Here is a 19,044-nt window from a genome sequence, read left to right on the forward strand (position 1 = left end):
TTCAATAATTAAGGGTAAACTTCAAATATGCCCCGTGATTTCACACTTTTTCATTTTAGTATCCTATAGTTTAAAGTGTATTATTAAGTTAGCCCCTATGGGTTCGCACTTTCTCACTTTATCTCACTTTAGTATCCTGTGGTTTAAAGTGCATCAAGTTAGTACCCTATGATTTCATTTTTCTTTCTTAATTATTTCTTTCACTAATTTTTTTTGTTAAATCAGTGACAGTTAAAATTAAAGGGTACTAAAGTGAATATTCGATAAATCTAGATAGGATATCTAAAATTTTTTGTATATAATTTAACGAAATATTAACGGAGGAAAAAAAATTAAGTGACAAAATTTAAAACTAAAGGGTACTAAAGTGAGTATTCGATCAACCTAGATAGGATATCTGAAGTTTTTTGTATGTAATTTAACGAAATATTAACAGAGGAACCAACGAAAAGAGAAAAATAAAACCACAGGTTACTAAATTGATGTACTTTAAACCACATGGTACTAAAGTGAAAAAGTGCGAAACCACAGGATACTAAATTAATACACTTTAAACTACAAGATACTAAAGTAAAAAAGTGCGAAACCACGGGGGTGGTATCTGAAGTTTTCCCAATAATTAATTAAGAATATGCATTAGTTTTTTTTAATAATCTACACTTATGATACATTTTTAATTATATAGTGTAATAATATTTAAAAGTAATATAGAGTACTATATCGGCATATATTTTGTAATATTATATATTAGTATGAACAAATAATAATTAAGTATTTATGATGCCATATTAATGCCCTTCAGCATGGTAGTGGTTGAACCACTGGTTGAATCAGAGACCCGTCGAGAGCAGTAGGATATAACTTCAAGTTGAAAAGATAGAAAAGAATAATAATATTTCCGTACAACTATCCTTCCAGAAAGAATCTCTGTTACAAAGAAGACTTTCTCCGCGAAATGAGTCAAAGATGCCGAAAATGAGAAGAGCATAAACTGCAGGAATAAAGTTTAAGATTACAAGCATTCTTGCAACACAGATTCTCTATCCTTTCAGAACACATAATAATGTTGAAGGGAATCAGCAACCATATTCTCATCTCCCAAGTGACAACATGAGGAATCAATGTTTAAATAAGATGATTCTGCGTGTCCGGCAGCTCTAAGCAACACACACCGCACGACGTAAAACGGAAGAAAAAGCATCGACGGCAAGAAGCTGACTTTCTTTCGCTTCTGCTCATTACCTGCATTCTGGTGCGTCCATTAGCCGGTCATTTCCGTCTCTTTTGGGAAAAGAGACTGTAATATACGACGAATCTGACGTAAGCAGCACTCAGAAGCAAGTTCTAAAGAAGTTCAAAGTTTACTCAGAATTCAGAACATCAGCAAGACTACTTGAATCTGCAGATCTTCTTGGCCTCTAGAAGCTCGAGATATTTCATAGTTTCAACAAAATAATAATTGCTTTAATCGAACAACACTTTTTCACAAAGCTCTAGCCATGCTAAACAGAACCGAATTTGGAAAATTGACTATGGTGAGAAATCCGTAAAAGGCGCAGGAAACAAAACTTTGAACACCTCAATGATGTGTTTGCAACCTTTTGATTTGTACTCCTATTGAACTATAGATTCATACTGCAGGATTTTTATGAATAGAAGCAGAATTGACATCCGACTAGGGATGTCAATGGGTATGGATACCCGAAATTTTATCCGAATCCGAACCCGAATGAAACGGATATATCCGATGGATATGAATATGGATTTGGATATGGATATAAAAAATAAAAACCCGACGGATATGGATTCGGATATGGATTTTGATTGTATCCGACCCGAACCCGAACCCGACCCGAACCCGAATTTATTTTGTATTATATATAATATATATATAAAAATTTGATGTTATATTTGAATTTGTATTTTAAAATTTTAAATTTAATATAATATATTTTGAAATATTGAAAAAAGAAATAATTGTTTCGAGTTCAAATTTTCGGGTTCGGGTTCGGGTTCGGGTTTCGGATTTTTGGTCGGGTTCGGGTTTGGATATGGATTTTTAAAATCCGTCGGGTTCGGGTTCGGGTTCGGGTCTCGGGTTTGGAGTCGGGTTCGGGTTCGGGTTTTTAAAAATCCGCCCCGAATCCGACCCGTTGACATCTCTACATCCGACCTAGATACCGAGAAGTAAAAATTGTGAAGTTTTCACTCGTCAGAACGGAAACACAAAATACATGGATGGTTCAACGACAGGAGGAAGATCATACAGTGTCCGTAACAGTTAAAAGCGTTCATCAACATGCAATTTGATTCTGGCATACTCATTTGCAAATTGCCAACAAATTGAAACTTCCGAAGGGAATCAAGGACTAAACAAGTGGTAAGACAGCATATTCATCAGGGAAAATCATTCTTATTAATAAGAAAAAAGGGCTCTCTTTTCTCATTTTCTTCATAATATAAGAATTTGCTTGATGTTTCGCTCAACCTTATTTTCTCTAATTTCTCAAGTAACAAAGTTGCAGCACATCGACAACTAAATCATTAATCAATTTCGCTTCAACTTTTGTTGCTATTGTCATTGAAATCAGCAGAATTTGCCGAGTCGAGATTCATATACGACACATTAAACATCAATTGTATCTCTACATAGCCTCTGAATATTTATTGCAAATTGGAATGTTCTAGAGGAGTGACTAGCTCTCTCTCTCTCTTACCGTCATTCCTAACATACAAGCATTTAAGAATATGGTACAACCATCAAATTACTTCTAGAAGACGTCATAAATTGTGGCGTAAAATAGATTTACTCTACCAGCTTTAAGCCAGCGAAACTTTTTCCCTAAGATCCAAACAAAAGGAACAGTAAGTGTCTCTTCCATGGAGCAAAAGACAAAATTGAAGTTAGAAGTATCGATTCAATTGAACAAGTTAATAAGTGATCACTTCGTTCCAAGGCCAGGCGCATAAGAATTCCGATCAAAATATTAGCAGTATGAGGGTGAATAAAATGCAAGAATATTCATCTTAGCTCTTATTCCCTGCCTTGCTTTCTTGCTCGAGCATGTAATTCTTCTTCATTTCTTCCAAGACACTGTCATTGGTGCTGTCAAAGATATATATATAAAAAAAAAAAGGGTCAAAAGTGAATATACAATACCATTCTAATCACCTTTTATCTAAATGTCTGCACTAGGCAATAAATGGGCTAGTCACATACCAATCATTACAGCCTATTTCCATAGAAATGCATATAAACCTTATCCACTGCATTCAAGTGATAGTTTTAACACATATTGACAGATTTGGACTATATACAGATGTGCGCTACCTTGCATTCTTTGTACCTCTTTTTTTATAGATCATGATAGTCAACATTACTAGCAGGTACAAAGATTCATGACAATATTAAGAAGCAAATAAGCCATTTCTACAAAACAGTTTTTAATCTTCTACAATTCCAGCTAGTATAACGAATACTTGTTGTGCATGTCTTACTGAAAGCAGGATTTGTACAGAGTTTCCTTTGACTATTCCTAGCTGTGAAGCATGGAAAATGGTATAGGATGCTGGTGTAAGGATGTAAGAATCTGGAGGTCCACAAAGAAGTAGGATAATGTTTGTTAGCCAAATCCCAATAGAAAACTTTTTTGTGTATTTGCATGATTGTTCATTTCTTTAAAAAAATTGATCATCCGCATAGAAATGTCCAGCAAATATGATAACAAATTTAAGTTAAAACAAAGAAACGTGAAAGAGTGAAAAATCTATTAATCACGACTTCCACAGCATCATAAACACCAAACTTTGGTTTCTTACAAATTTATTGGATAAAATGAGTATAAGATGTAAGTTCATCATCTATTACCAAGGAATATCTCTGACAATACCTAAATAATCAAAACAAAAGTTAGAGGGATAATCACAATAAACATGTGAGAAATATAAACATTCGTTAAGTACAAGGTATCACAGCCAATTACTTAAGAAAAACCAGTGTATTTAAGTAGCAACAGTAGAAGAGCAATTCTACAGAAACAATCAAAGAGGCAAAAGTTTGCAGAGTTAAGCAAGCTCTTGGATATTACAGTCATTTTTTGTTTCACCATAATATATACAAAACTTTTTGACGCCCTGAAAAAGGAGCCAAAGTTCTTCTGATCTTTGACAAAAAGATGCCACATAAATGAAACCCTTGTTGATTTACTAGCTATGAAGCACAGATACTTCAAATTTCATGCCGTACCCGTATCGGATACCGATACGCGCCCGATACGGGAATGAAGTATCCGGCATTTTTAAAAAATAAAAAAATATCGGATACAGCTCGGATACGTGAGGGATACGGCGGGATACGGGGAGGACACGGCCAGGTTCTTTTTTGGTCTAAAATGATCGAAACTTAAAATTTTTTTAAAAGCTCACGTCCAAACCTATTGGAAAGAAGGAAAGGAGTGAGAAAAACANAACTATACCTGATAATAAATAGAAATTAAAACACAATAATAAAATTCACATCAATTAAATTAAAATACTCATCAATTAATGTTATTTTTTTAATTAAATTTTTTAAGAAAAATTGTTAGATTTATCAATAAAAATTTAGCAATAAATTATATGATAAATAAATTAAATAAATTTAAGTATCAATTGATTTAATTCAACTTTTAATTTTATCAGTATTTTCAATCTTCTAACGTAAAAAATAAAATTTTATGTGAGATGTGCTTCAAAATTTGTTTATCGAGTTCGATTTTGTTCCCCTGATTCGCCGAAAACTTCGCGGTGCGACAAATTTTGATAAAATAATTTGCAAAAAAAAGTACATGTTTTTGGTGGAAGTAGATGGCTCGGGCCGATATGTAAATATATTGATTAAATCAAGTACATCTGTTTTCAGCTTTTTATAAACTATAAATTAAAAGTTGCCTAATTTTATATTTCTTTAAAAAATAAGCTTTACAAATAAAAAGTATTCAAAATATATTAGCAAAAAATTAAATTATAACTTTTTTGACTTACCTAACAATGTAACAAGTAGATATTCGAAAAAGGAATTGGGCGAAATCCAAGGAAAAAGCCAAATAAAAAAAGGAAAAGGGCAACAGGCCAAAAAACGAAAAAGAAAGGAAAAAAAAAGAAAAATTGCCCACGGCACGACACAGTGCCGCGGTATCCTCATGGTATCACGTTGTCTCGCGTGATACCCGTGGGGTACCGCAGCGCGACGGGAGGGTGTGAGACCCCCCTGTACTGTGCCCCTTGGTACGGCACGGGGTGGCACATCAAACCATGAGTTAAAGGCATACTTGTGTCCTAAATTTGTGTCACGACTTTGCATTGCAAGAGGACATGATTTTGGTCTTCCAGCTGGCTACATGAGTTGCAAATGGGTTAGAAGCAGTTTGCAGAGCGCAACATCTTAAGTTTGTGTGAAGCCGATTCCACATAACCTATGAAGCACGGATATTTCAAATTTCATGCCGTACCCGTATCGGATACGTATCGGATACCGATACGCGCCCGATACCCGCCCGATACGTGTTCGATACGGGAATGAAGTATCGGGCATTTTTAAAAAATAAAAAAATATCGGATACGGCTCGGATACGTGAGGGATACGGGGGGATACGAGGGGGACACGGCCAGGTTCTTTTTTGATCTAAAATGATCGAAACTTAAAATTTTTTTAAAACACTCACGTCCAAACCTATTAGAAAGAAGGAAAAGAGTGAGAAAAACGTCAATCTCTGTTCAATTTGTCATTTCATATATCTTTTTGCTCTTGAATGGTAGAAGGCGCTCCCTCTCGTTCTATCTTCATACAGTATAGGCTCTCTTTCATCTAATTTGTCAATCTAGCATTAAGCAACAAAGGCTATAGAAAATATGATTTTTTTACTTCTCTATTACATTGCTACCATATTTTTTTATTACTATTTTAATAATAGAACTAACAAAACAGACATGTATATTGAATGACTAATTATCTAGTTTGTGCAACTACATATCTATTGTTATCATTTGATCAAGTTGGATGACAGTTGGTTTGATACTTTTTGAATTATTATTTTATATGATTGATTATTTTTTTTAATGAACATATGTAAAACAATTATACAAGTTAATGCATATTAGAATATATTCCTTAATATAGTCCAGATATTCTGATTGTTCTCAATATATCATTACATATAATCAACATATATTTAAATATATTTAAAATAATATTTTATTCAAGTATATCCCGCGTATCGTATCCTAGAAGTTTTAGGAATTGTCGTATCACCGTATCCGTATCGTGTCGTATCCGTATCCCCGTATCCGTATCTGTGCAACATAGCACATAACCTTCCAAAGGAACGTTTTGACTCTAAATAGGCAACCACCCACAAGGATTTCCAATGAACAATGATTGTTATGTGGTTTACCCTTAAGAAAGTGATAGATAGACTTAACTGTCGCTTTGCCTGTTTTGTTGGGAATCCAAGTCCCACCCATTAGGAGCTTAGTCAAAGGGGATGTTTATGATTTGCTTAACCAACTAAGTACGAAACTACTGATATATAAGCTATTAATTTCCAACTTTCATTTCTAGTAAGTCTAGCCACCTTTTTCGTGCCGAAGGATATGTCAGCATTTATAAAAGTAGGTTTCCAAGCTAATCCAAGGATTATCAACAATTGAAGTATTCTTGCCATTTTCAATAAATTTTCGCAAGCCTTCCCCCATGTCACCACTTCAGTCTTTTATGGGTTTGAGAAGGAGAGAGCAATTCTTAGAAGAATGTCTACTAGTCTTCCAAGGATGAAAGAGTTTTATTTGTGGTACATAAGACTGACCCAAAAAGAATTATTCTGATCTAAAATTTTGAACACTTTGGGTCCCAACAAAGCTTTTAGGCCTACGATAGGATCCTGAGCACCGAGAACCCCCAAGGTTTTGGCAGTAGTAACACAATCTCAGTTTATAAGATGAAGACCTTTTTATTAAGGTTCTTCACCCAAATGAAATCTCTTATCGTTTTAGAGCACAATGAAACAACGCCTTTAGGGACAAAAGAGTTAAAGAATATGTGATTAGGCATAGCACTAAGGACTGAATTAACAAGATTAACCCTGCCAACTGGGGAATGAGAGGTTCGTATCCAATTGGCAAGTCTATCTTCAACCCTGTTGAATAGGCTTATGCATATGACAATTGCAAAATGGTTGCATGCTTATTTCAGTTTCATTTTTTGTTTTGTTGCGAAAAGGAACACGCTTGAGTTTTACGAGCCACCATACCTGATTTCATGCTGAATATTGTCTAACAAATTGAGGTCCATGTCTTCGACCAAAATTGCTCGCATATTTGTTTTAAAATTCAAAAATATTCCTTGTAACTTTTGGCTTAATATTTAATCTTTTGAATTTCTCAGGTCAGTCAATTTCAAATTTGTACCAGACAATGTTTTTGTATCCAAGGAGTTTGCCAGTGCCTTGCTGCTTCTTCATCTTACATTGCTTCTAGTGTTTGCTCACTATAGATGGTCCAAGTGAGTACTCTATTTATTTTTTGTCGATAATAAATGCTGTTTTTTGTACTTCTTATCTACTCAGATATACAATCAGCTCGTGGTCTGTCAATTTTTTTAATATTTTTTCAGTTGTGTTATAGTAATTTTACATTTTATGGTTGAGAAATGGATTTCTTCTGACTTTTACTGTGATAAACTGTTGGGAACATAATTGAATTCACTAATACTAACAGATATTGGCAGGCATGAAGGAGGATTAATCAATCTCGTGAAATCCAGATTAAGTAATGCTGTATTAGAATCCTCAACCATTCAGCAATTTTTCTCTCGCAAGTCCAGATTCAAAACTCCCAGTGGAGAACGTACGCTTTTCTGTTCTTTTAGTATACTAACTGTTGTATCTGCAAATAATAATTTGTGTCACCTTCATTTTTATCGTTCAAAATGAAACTGAATTCATCTTTATATATTCATTTAGATATTGTGACAGTTATGTTTGTCGGCAACTTCATCGGCATTGTGTGTGCTCGGTCTTTGCATTACCAATTCTATTCGTGGTAAGTTCTTTTATATACTAAAACTAGCTTATACTGTTAGGTCATTGAGAACTCTGGCTGTTGTTTATCTTTGAGCTAGCTATGGTGTAAAATTTGACTATTAGTTTTTGGGTGTGATAGCTTTTCATTTTGTTTATTCTATTTCTGGTTTTCTGATATTGCTAGAATTCAGGCAAAACCCTTAAAAAGTTATTGTTTGAAGACACATGCTTGATTTTTTTTTTTCAGGTACTTCTACTCTTTGCCTTTTCTTCTGTGGAAGACACCGTATCTTACTCCTCTACGGTAAAAATTCTTTGTTGTCTTTTTCTAGGGTAAAGTGTTCAGGTAGTCCCTGAAGTTTTGATGAATTGCCATGTGGTCTCTAATGTTTTTTTTTTATTTATTTAAGAGAAATGCTACCTGTACTCGCCAAAAGGGGTTGTAAATCTTGCACCCCATCATTCAAGGGCTACTATTGCACCTTTTTATTTTTTTTTTAATAATATTAAAAAAGCGAAAGGGTTTGTAAACCCTTGGAGAGGGGGGGTAAGATCTACCTCCCTTTTTGGGGTGTAGAGCTAGCATGTTTTTTTATTTATTTAAATAGTTTAGTCCCAGAACCTGCCTAATTTCCAATAACATCATCCCTGGGTGTATTTGCACTTTGTATTCTTTGTTGTTCTTAGTTGTATGCTAAGATCCTGTCAAATGCTACTACAGATTTTGAAAGAAAATGCAACTATTGATGATATTGCAAGAAATAGTTAAGTTCAGAGTTTAAGTAAATGAAAAGATAAAGGTAAAAATGTACAGAATTGTCACGCCCCGGGACCCAGCGGAAGCCCGCCCGGTGTGTGTCCAGACCCGCCATATGCTTACAACATGTAAGGCGTCTACAATAAGAGTATAATGAAACAAGAAAGATAAAACATCTAATGCGATATCAGAGCATACAACAATTAATTTCTAATGACAAGTAGAATATAAAGAGCTAAACAACTAGTATAAATCATAAAGTAAATACATCCCAAGATCCAAATGCAAGGTATAAGATACACAAAAATGGTGGTCTCTACACATAGGGTATAAAAACTCTCACTCTAACTAAAACAAAAGGAGAGATGTCACGCCCCGGTGTCCCTTTTAGGTTAAAACACAGCGGAATTTTTTTTTTTTTTTTTTTTGAAAACCTGACCCCAGGGTATTTTTTTTTTTTTTTTTTTGAAAACCTGACCCCAGGGTATGCCAGACCCGCCACAAATATAGGGAGTCCACTGTTCACACGGACAGTCTTCCCTGTATTTGCACGGTGTCGCACAAGTACAAGATTTCCAAATAGAGTATAATCAGGATACAACCACACTACATGAATATACAATACACAACATTTATTCACCATTCATCAGATATTTATTATTTAGTGTTTAAACATAAAAACCATAAGGAAACTCTTTTGAAAGCTTTTCCCCACACGGAAACCTTTTCTTTTAAAACGCGCTACCACGAGGGGTAGAAAACCATTTTTTTTTTCACAAATTTCACAAATTCCTTTATTACATTCATGAAAACCCACATTTTCAAATGTAATAAAAATACTGAACCATATAAACTATCTGAGCTATATCAACATAATAGTAAGGGTAGAAACTAAACCGAATAATCTGGGTAGGAAGCTCTATCGATCGCTACGAACGTGTCTCACATCTCGTCTCGACTCTCACCGCCCGCAATACCTGAAAAATGGTGGGAGAGGTGAGAACATGTAAACATGTTTCCCCTCCCAGTGGGTACCGCAAGCCGATGAAGGCGAGGAGTACTCACCGGATCAGGAAGAGATATATAACAATATGGTAAACAAATACTGATGCTGATATAAAGAAACTACAGTAGCTATAACAGATAAAGAAGAAGTAATAAACAATACTGCTACTGTAAGGAATGCAAAGCCAAGTATGCCTCAAGGTAACCAAACCAAAACTGTACCCAATCTGATGCCTGCTATATTGGTCCGCAGACCTCAAGCGCTGCCTGTCACTGAACTGCACCGACCTGATTCACCCGCCCCACAGGACGACCCATCCGGATAAGCACACCTCCGGTCGGTGGCCAAACCGACCCGGTGTCGTGAATACCCCCAAGTGCTGTGACTAAGTCATGCTGGTATGCTCAATACAAAACCGACTGAAGCCGGTGCCTAGGCCGAAGCCAGAAACAAGGGCGTACAACGCCAAACCACGATCAACCAGATCGAAACACATGACAAGAGAGTCGATGTGTTGCCTGGACCCAAGGTCCACAGAGTCCAACTGACCAACAAGGTCCCTGATACGAAGTACGAGAACCGACCAACCAGGTCAACAGATACGGAATGCAACAACCAACCAACTAGATCAACAGATACGGAATGCAACAACCGACCAACTAGGTCAACAGATACGGAATGCAACAACCGACCAACTAGGTCAACAGATACTGAATGCAACAACAGACCAACTAGGTCAACAGATACGCATGTAGATAGAACTACTCTACTCCTACTCAGGATACTAAGCATGCAAACAACGAGTAGAGTATAACGAATAAACAAGGGTGCAAGGCTCAATATACTATGCGATAGTAACAACAGAAGAGTAAGGGTAAGAAACCATCACCAAGCGTGCACCACTGTACCGACGTAGGATCGAAGTACCCACCTGTAAGGATGTCGCGTCTGTCTCCTGACTGCAAATGAATGTCGACAGGACCTATAGAGGGTCCACCGGGTTAGTATCTAACCCACTACTAAGAACCACAGTATCCACAACCCCACAAACAATTTCACGAAGATCGGTTTCCCAATACCGATTACCGTAACTCGCCGGAAGTCCCGAAAACCACACCGGGACGCCGTCGGGACCAACTAAGTGTCCCGAAACTCACAGACTCGTGTCACGAGTCACCTGCTTCTCCAAAACACTCCAATTTGGATGTTTTGGCAGCAAACACAAGATAGCACCACTACACAATTATCCCCGAAAAATTGTACGAATTCAGGTTCCCAAAAGTGTCTATTTCGACACCGGAACCCACCGTTGCTCACCTATCATCACCGAACCCACAAAATGATGATGATGACCAGCCAACAAGGCTCAGCGATAATTTACAGGATAACCAAACCACGTCGGAAGAAATACGAACCGAAACCGCGTTCTTTCGGCGAATTTTGTCGAAAAACGCGCTGGAATCGACTTTTCGATTTCCGCAAAAGCTACAGGATCATGGACAATCAGTCCAGAGGTCAAACACACTACCCACAGTAGCCACAAGGTGTACGATTGCACAAAAGCCCCTGTATTTACATAAAATCCCAACATTTTATGTAAATCGGGCGATAAAATAGCTCGTTCACGCAAACCGAGGACTTCTAAGTTCCGCCGAGACATGCACTGACAGGTCTCGATGTGCCGGAGGCCGTGCTCATGGTCCGGAGCACATCGGCTCACTGTGGGAGGCGCGGGAGCAACCCGAAGTTCTGTGAACAGCGCGCAGTCGGGGAAGATCGCGCCAAACAGGGCTAACCGGACACTGTTGATCCAAAGTGAGGTGAGCACTGTGATCAGCACTGACCATCGATCACCGTGCTCACCTCCGGAGGCATCGGAACAGCCTCGGATCGTCGGAAAAACGCGCGTAAGCACGGAACAGCAGCTGAAAAGGCTCAACCGGGTCGACATCGCCGAAACAGCGGAACGGAGTCTCCCCGACAGAATCTAACGTGAGCACGATGATCAGCAATTTGCTACGATCATCGTGCTCCCTTCCGCAGAGATCGGGGAGGCTCAGGAAGCTCAGAACAATAAACCCACTCAAATAAGCCCTATTTCGGGCTTGGCCGGAGCAAGCCTGCTTCGGCCGGCTTCCGGCGGCATGGCGGCGTGCGTGCGGGTCAGGGATGGATGCGGGGGAGGTGAGGAACACGATGCTCACCTCAGTTGGCGGCGAGAAGCGGCGGCGGCGATGGCGGAGAGACTTGAGCCCGCACGAGCTAAAGCTCGGGTTCCGCGGGCACAGGCGGCCACGGCGGCGGCCGAAGGCTTAGGGACGGCGGAGGAGGATCACCCGAGGTCGGCAGCAGGCGGAACGGGTGGTCCCAGGCGGCGGTGGCGCGAGGAGGAAGTCGCAGGCTTGCCTTGGCCCGAGCAGACAGGGACGGCCGAGGGCTGGCCGAGGTGGCGGCGGCAACGCACTGGGCAGCTTGGGGCGGCAGCGGCCGGCGGCCTGAGGTCGGGGAAGTGCCTCACGGTTGGTCCGGGGCGGCGGCGACGCAAGGGGGAGGCCGCACACAAGTCTCAGCCCGAGCTCGGGCTGGGGCGGCCGCAGATTGCAGAACCAGCAGTGGTGGCGCAGGCGATGGCGGCAGGCGGCAGCGACCGGTCGGGGGAAGCTCTGATAGGGTCAGGGCGACACCGGCAGGGAATAGGGAGGCAATGCAGCCTCGACTAGGGCTCCAACCCGAGAAGAAAAGAGAGAGAGATGGAGAGAGAGATGGAGAGGGAGATGGAACCTCCTTCTTCGGCGACCGGCAGCGTGCGCCGGCGGCTGGGGAGCGCGCCGTGCACTCAGGGGAGGGAGTAGAAGATGGCAAGGTGCGGCTAGGGTCTAGGGTTAGGATTTCAAGGTAGAAAACCCTAGATACACTATATATATAAGGTGCAATTTGCGGAAAAGCCCCTCAAACTTCAGTATTTGATCCTGAGTCCCTCACAGCGCGTGTAAAACGCGAGAATACCCCTCCACGTGCGATCTCACACAAAACGGTACATAAAATGTCACACTTTTTACGAAAATATCGTTTTGCCATCACCGACCTCTCCTCGATCAATGCGCAATCTCCGCAGATCCGTCCGTCAGATTTGCGAACGGACCGCACCAGTGCGATCAGCACAACAGAGACAACAAAGCTACAATTTCGTTTCGCCTCAATCCGTCGCGGATTCGCGACGAAATCCGATCCATCTCTCCAACAGAAGAACTACGCACAAATACATATAAAACACGTATTTTCAGATTTTTCTCGAAATCCGTGCGTCAAACTTAAAATCCGTCAGCGTCATCAGTTCCAGAACAGCTGAACCGGTCGAAACGAGCTATTGGACTGCTATGAACGGAGTCCGATACGCGCTAGAAGCCAACTTCGCACCGTGGCTTCTCCGGAAAACTGAGTTACTATTCACTTTAAGTGAAACTTGGAAATCGCGTAGAATCTCCGTTTTAACTCATTTTCTCCCGAAACTTGACGAGTGCTTTTGTAATTAAATTACACACAAAAACATCATCAACTGAGAGTTTAACTACATTGCAAAAATCTCGGTCCTTACAAGAGATGGACCACCTAAAGTAAAGCACCTCACTATTTAGCTAGAGGCGACACCCTTGCCGCGGTCCCTAGCCTCTCCCGGAGTGGATGGCTCTGTAAACAAAAACAACAACACAATGTGAATGAGAACTATCAGTCAATAGTTTTTAGTGGGTAAGCCGCCGACATCAGCAGAATATACCACTAGGTCATGGAGGCATAAGTAGTATAAATTAACATTTACTGGGAGTAAACAACATGTATAATGAGCATGTAATAAATTTTACTAAACTACTATGCTTCTACTTAGCATGAATTTCATATGTATAAGTGCTATTCTAACGTGAATGAGCATGTACAATTAGTATGATGTCCATATGTAAATTAGTATAATGTCCACATTTCATTTTTGTTCAACATTGTTCCAATCAAGTAGGACCTACACAAGTGTAGTCTGGCTTACGTTGTGCCTAATGGCCCTGTGGTAGTCAACGTTCCCACTCTAGGAATGAGCCTCCTCCATGGCATTCCATTTCGGTTCCCAATCCCGCACGGGCGAGCTTGTGTCGTGTTGGCTATTTCCGGAGTGCCGGCTTGTGGGGAGCGATGCTCACAAGCATGTGCGAATGAGCACAATGGCAAGCAAGCGTAATCATCTGTCTCAAGTCCAATGTCATCATCTCTAAAACATGGTATAAAAGCTAATGATCCAATGGTTTATCACTATGTTATCAAATAAGAGTTTAACCATTTAGTAAGTTGAATGCCACTTTATGATATTAATGTTCACTATGTCAAGCATGAGTTCTAAGTCCAAGAGCATGCTATACTTGTCATTTTCACTACATGAAACATGATTTCTAGCCATATAAATTGCCATCTCGTATACAATTAACATATGCTTTTCTCTCTATTACATAGAGATTATGAATCATGGTACATGTCATATGCATTTTATGCATTCAAAAATTCACATATGCTCTATCTAGCATGAATATGCATGATTTGTCATTTTTACAATAAGGAATATAACATAGGGGGAGTTCATCCATTTTGGTGAGGTCAAACCCACCGATTACTCCTCGAATCTCCTTCGTTTGCGCGAACGAGGATGCCCACTAGTCTCCTAGCTCTCTAACAAAGATTCTAAGAGGGTTAGGAGTTTCGAACGAACACCCTACAAGATCAACTTTATCCAACCCATGAGAGGTAGAAATTTATCTTATATGGTGTATAACTCTTCCAAACTCCAAATGAAGGCTAGGATACTTCAAATCCAACCTAAAAGAATGTTCTACACCCATCAATTTAACCCCAAAGGCTACAAATCAAAAACCCCCAAATAAAACCCTAGATTTCTCATAACTAGGTTTCCTTCCAAAATCCAAGCATAGACCACAATAAAATATAGTAGAAAGGCTGCTAACCTTTATAGTAGAAAGGTTGTTAACTTTCTTCCCAAGCTCCAAACCAAGCTAGAAGGTGCTAGGGTTGGAAATCTTTCCTCAAACAAGCTTCAATCCTTGCTCTAAGGTTTCTCCGAGGTGGGAAAACCACCAACATGCAAAGAGAAGCAAGGTGGAGAGATCAAACCTCAAAAACCAAAGCAAAAGAGAGGGAAAAAGCAAAAGGGAAAATGAAGAGGAACTCACCTCTTCTCCTCTCTGGTTGCAGCATAAAAAGCTCCAAGCCAAAGGGTGTGGGGTTATATAATGTATTGCAACAATTACAAAAAGAACTCTAAAAAATATGCAGTCTGCGGACTGCACTGCGTACCGGTACGCGGGTTGGAGTACCGGTACCCTGTAGCCGAGCGCGAAAACCCGAACCTCTGTCAAGCGAGAAAATACACAGGGTACCGGTACCCTCGCGATGCAGTACCGGTACCAGGTCCAGTACCGGTACTCAAGCGATGCAGTACCGGTACTCAGCACCCCAAAACTTGCAGTTTGGAGGTTTTGGCGCTAAGTACTCACCTTCGCTCCTCGAGACGCGAGTAATAGGTCAGAACACAGTCAACGACTCTCCAGAAAATCCGGAAAGGCTCAGAACACTAATCGAACACTTGAACCTTGCAATTTGCTAAAGTTCAGTGTGCTACAAGAACCCCTTTAATTGTAGCACATTTCGAAACATACCCCTCAACTAATTTTCATTTGATTGGTATCCTCTCAACTCTTGAAATTTTTTTTTTTTTTATTATACTGATTTTGATCAATTACATTGGAAATTTTGTTTAGTTTAACAGTGATTCTGTTAAATTATCTGCTTCGAACACCATTTCAACCGACGGAATTGTGAATTTTGTTGCCAGTTAAACTGTTCAAAACATTTAAAAGTTGAGTTAGATCTATTTTAAACGGTTCAATATTTGTAAAATTAAGTTGAATAATCTATTTTATTTTAATGTAGCCTATTGTTTAGGAGATCTCCGTACATTTTTTCCAAAAGATGGGCTGAGATTACAAGTCGAAAATTTAGGAACCACCAAATAATTTTTTTGCCTTTGCAATTTTTTTTTTGTTATCTTTTTTTATAAATTTTATTTTTAATTGTGGGGCTGATTCGGCGATGAACACCTATTCTTTTTGGTTCATATGTTTTTCTATGCAGGCTTATTCTCTTTTTTGGCATCGAGGTCTGCTGGAACATTTATCCGTCAAACTTCTATTCTTCCATATTATTACTCTTTCTACATCTGTGTATTTTATGGGGCCTTTGGATTTCCCCAAGTGAGTATCCCTATGTTGAGGAAAGAACTTCGCAGGGAAAAGAAGAATGAACCATGTTTTCTGGGTCTCCAATTAACTAATCGTATGAGAGGTCTCATTTAACTTTTGATTATACAGGTAAGCCATGTGTTTTGCTTTTCACTATTTGTGTATTTAAGTGACAAAACTTATGCTTTCTTTGTACTTTAGAAGGTCTTTAGTTGTAAAAGAACGATGTGTTGATTTTTGGAGAAGTCGGAACCTTTCCAAGTGAAGTTGAAATCTGAGTCCTGATCAGGAGTATTACTAAGAAAAGAAAATTTAGAACAGCTGAAGTCTCAGTGTGCCATTTAGAAAGTTAGTTGGATAATGCTGTGCTTACAAACTTCATAACAGTTTGCAAACCATTGTTATGACTGTTGACTTAATTTATTGGTTTTTGTGAATTATGACTACCTCCGCGTGATTTACGTGTTCTTGCCAGTTGGCTTTGGCTGTATTTTTGAATTTGTAAAATGATTTGCAATTGTTTGTAAGCATTAGATTGCTCTAAATTCCAGTGCTGGTGAGATTTCTTTAGACTAGTTCAGATAGAATGCTTTTATGAGCATAACCTATGAATTATACGAGTTTTTGTTGATAGGATTGCTGCATCGATGATTCATACGGTTAAATATGTTTTATAATATTGAACTATTTACGAAATCAAATCTTTTGATTTATTTTGACATATGTTACAATCAAATGTTACTGAATAGATAGCTTTCAATGATTGATAAGAGATATTTGCTCGTTAGCAATGTAAACTAATCCAGTTAGTTGAATTTTTGATAGCAAAAATTTAAGTCGCTATCGAGGTGATTAATAATTTTGATCTTAAATTGAAAATACATAATATCGTCAAGCTCAGTGTGGCTAGCAGGTTATGGTCAATGCAGTAACACAAAAAAGATCACACACAATATGCTGTCCAAGTACCCCAGGCACAATCATGTCAATATCACAGCCCAATATTTTCCGCCGCAATGTCCCGCGTCATCTACAGGTTTCACAATATAGATTATGCAATAAATACACAATATGGATTCCCTGACAGTGGAGTATCTAATATCTACCCATGACCCCAGATGCTGGCATGCATAATAACATAAAGCCATGCATAAAAACAAACCCTCCTGCCACTACTATCCCAATCAAACAATCAGACGAATCAACAGACAAGTATGTTGACAAGTAGACATAAAAGAGTAATATGCCGTTTTCAGCAACACAGAATCCATTCGGATCGCTACCTACAGAAAGGGAAGGAAAGGAGATAACACACTCTACACCTCCCTCGTCAACACCGTAGAGGGATCACATAAGAAAATATGCAAAAACTCCACTTTGAATATCACGAATAGAATCGATTACGAAATCAACAACAACCAAAAATGCCGATCACAAATCCAAGCAATCTGATAAATACATTTATCACTTACCTCAACAGATCACCACCTCAAACTCTCCCCCTCCTAAATCCACGAGATCGCCCCTGAACTGCACAAGCCTCCTACCTCCTCAACACACCAGCGACAAGGGATGGAGATCACCTCTGGGTTAGCTCAGCCTTTAGTCCTAATCAACGTTGCGGGCAAAAAGAGGAAGAAGAAGAAGAAAAGGAAAGGCTCAGTTCTACTAGGTGAGAAAGGGGATAAGCTGGACACCGCTGGTCTATTTATTGATTGAGCACAAAAGCAGAACAACTCTCGAAATTTCAAAAAATTAGAAACTCACCTCAGCCAAAATCCAATGTCTCGGGCACCTAGAACCTACTTCCGGGCACCCCCAACTATAAATGTACGCTCGAACGTATCATAGCAACGCCTGAAAACAATTTGGGCGCCCGGACCCTCCTCCCGAATCTATCATAATTGTGTTCGAAAACTTTCGGGCGCTTGAACTCCACACTTGAATCCGTGCTGAATCACCCGGTGAGTCACGTGCGCCCTGCCACGAGTCAAATCAAACTCATCAACTCTTTGGGTTGCTACAGCAACCAATTTGGGCATCCGGAACTCAGCTACTGTACATTCAGGCTCTCCCATGATGCATCTGGCATCCGCAACTAGCCTTTGGAACCCCTACATCCTCAGCACGCTACTTCCAGGCGCCCTAAACCCTATTTGGACGTCCAGAAAGGCATAGAAACTCAGTTTTAGCTGAGTTTGAGTTCCACAGTCTACTTTCGCATCTATTTGCAACAAAACGGTTCCAACTCGGTCCGACACTTCACAGACATATTGATCATCAACTCACACAACAATTTTGCCTATTTGCCACGGTTCATGTAGTGTCCCGGGTGTTTCGCTGTTTGTGCAATGTTAGCATTTGAGACTTGTCGATGCATCTGATGAGTGTCGGGACAAGTTGGACTCATTTTGGTGGGAAATGGACACAAAACGGACTCAACACAATACGAGAGTGGAGTTTTGACACTGAGTGCACGATTTCAGTGTTGAGTACCGGTACCTGGGAGGAGTATCGGTGCCCCCGTGATTGCAAAACTGGATTGCTCTCGGGTTTGCGTATATGTGATGCTGAGTACCGGTACTCGCAGGTCGAGTACCGGTACTGAGCCCGAGTACTGGTACTGCATCGGGCGAGTACCGGTGTCTAGTGCGCGCGACAGCAGAACGAGGGGCCGAGTATCGGTAAGCAAATGGGGTACCGGTACTCCAGCTGGAAAAGTGAGTAGGTAAGGGACTTTTTGGTATTTTGTTGGCGTTAAAACCAACCAAAACCCCCCAGCCTTATCTCCTTGTGCTGAGAAGTTTGGAGAACTTAGTGCGATGAATTAACTTAGTAGAGAGGAAAAGAGGAGAGCTACTGAGTTCTCCAAACTTCTCAGCACAAGGAGATAAGGCTGGGGGGTTTTGGTTGGTTTTAACGCCAACAAAA

The 19,044-nt window shown here is 39.7% G+C and overlaps 2 long non-coding RNA genes across 6 annotated transcripts; one reads left to right on the plus strand and one right to left on the minus strand.

Moving 5' to 3' along the window:
• Nucleotides 1–2,544: 2,544 nt before the first annotated feature.
• Nucleotides 2,545–4,311, minus strand: LOC109705886. 2 transcript variants are annotated; one of them, XR_002214966.1, is made up of 2 exons: nucleotides 3,869–4,311; nucleotides 2,545–3,106 (listed from the first exon to the last, which is right to left on the minus strand). It is a non-coding gene; the product is annotated as an uncharacterized LOC109705886 (long non-coding RNA). The 2 variants fall into 2 exon arrangements; XR_002214965.1 differs by lacking the exon at nucleotides 3,869–4,311 and adding an exon at nucleotides 3,499–3,810.
• A 3,087-nt stretch (nucleotides 4,312–7,398) lies between these two features.
• LOC109705884 lies at nucleotides 7,399–16,640 on the plus strand. 4 transcript variants are annotated; one of them, XR_002214963.1, is made up of 6 exons: nucleotides 7,399–7,537; nucleotides 7,763–7,881; nucleotides 7,998–8,076; nucleotides 8,305–8,361; nucleotides 16,007–16,242; nucleotides 16,315–16,640. It is a non-coding gene; the product is annotated as an uncharacterized LOC109705884 (long non-coding RNA). The 4 variants fall into 4 exon arrangements; XR_002214964.1 differs by having other exon boundaries at nucleotides 16,318–16,640; XR_002214961.1 differs by having other exon boundaries at nucleotides 16,007–16,559.
• Nucleotides 16,641–19,044: the final 2,404 nt, after the last annotated feature.

This window comes from Ananas comosus, unplaced genomic scaffold, assembly GCF_001540865.1.
Source record: "Ananas comosus cultivar F153 unplaced genomic scaffold, ASM154086v1, whole genome shotgun sequence".
In the NCBI taxonomy this organism is placed as follows: Eukaryota; Viridiplantae; Streptophyta; class Magnoliopsida; order Poales; family Bromeliaceae; genus Ananas; species Ananas comosus.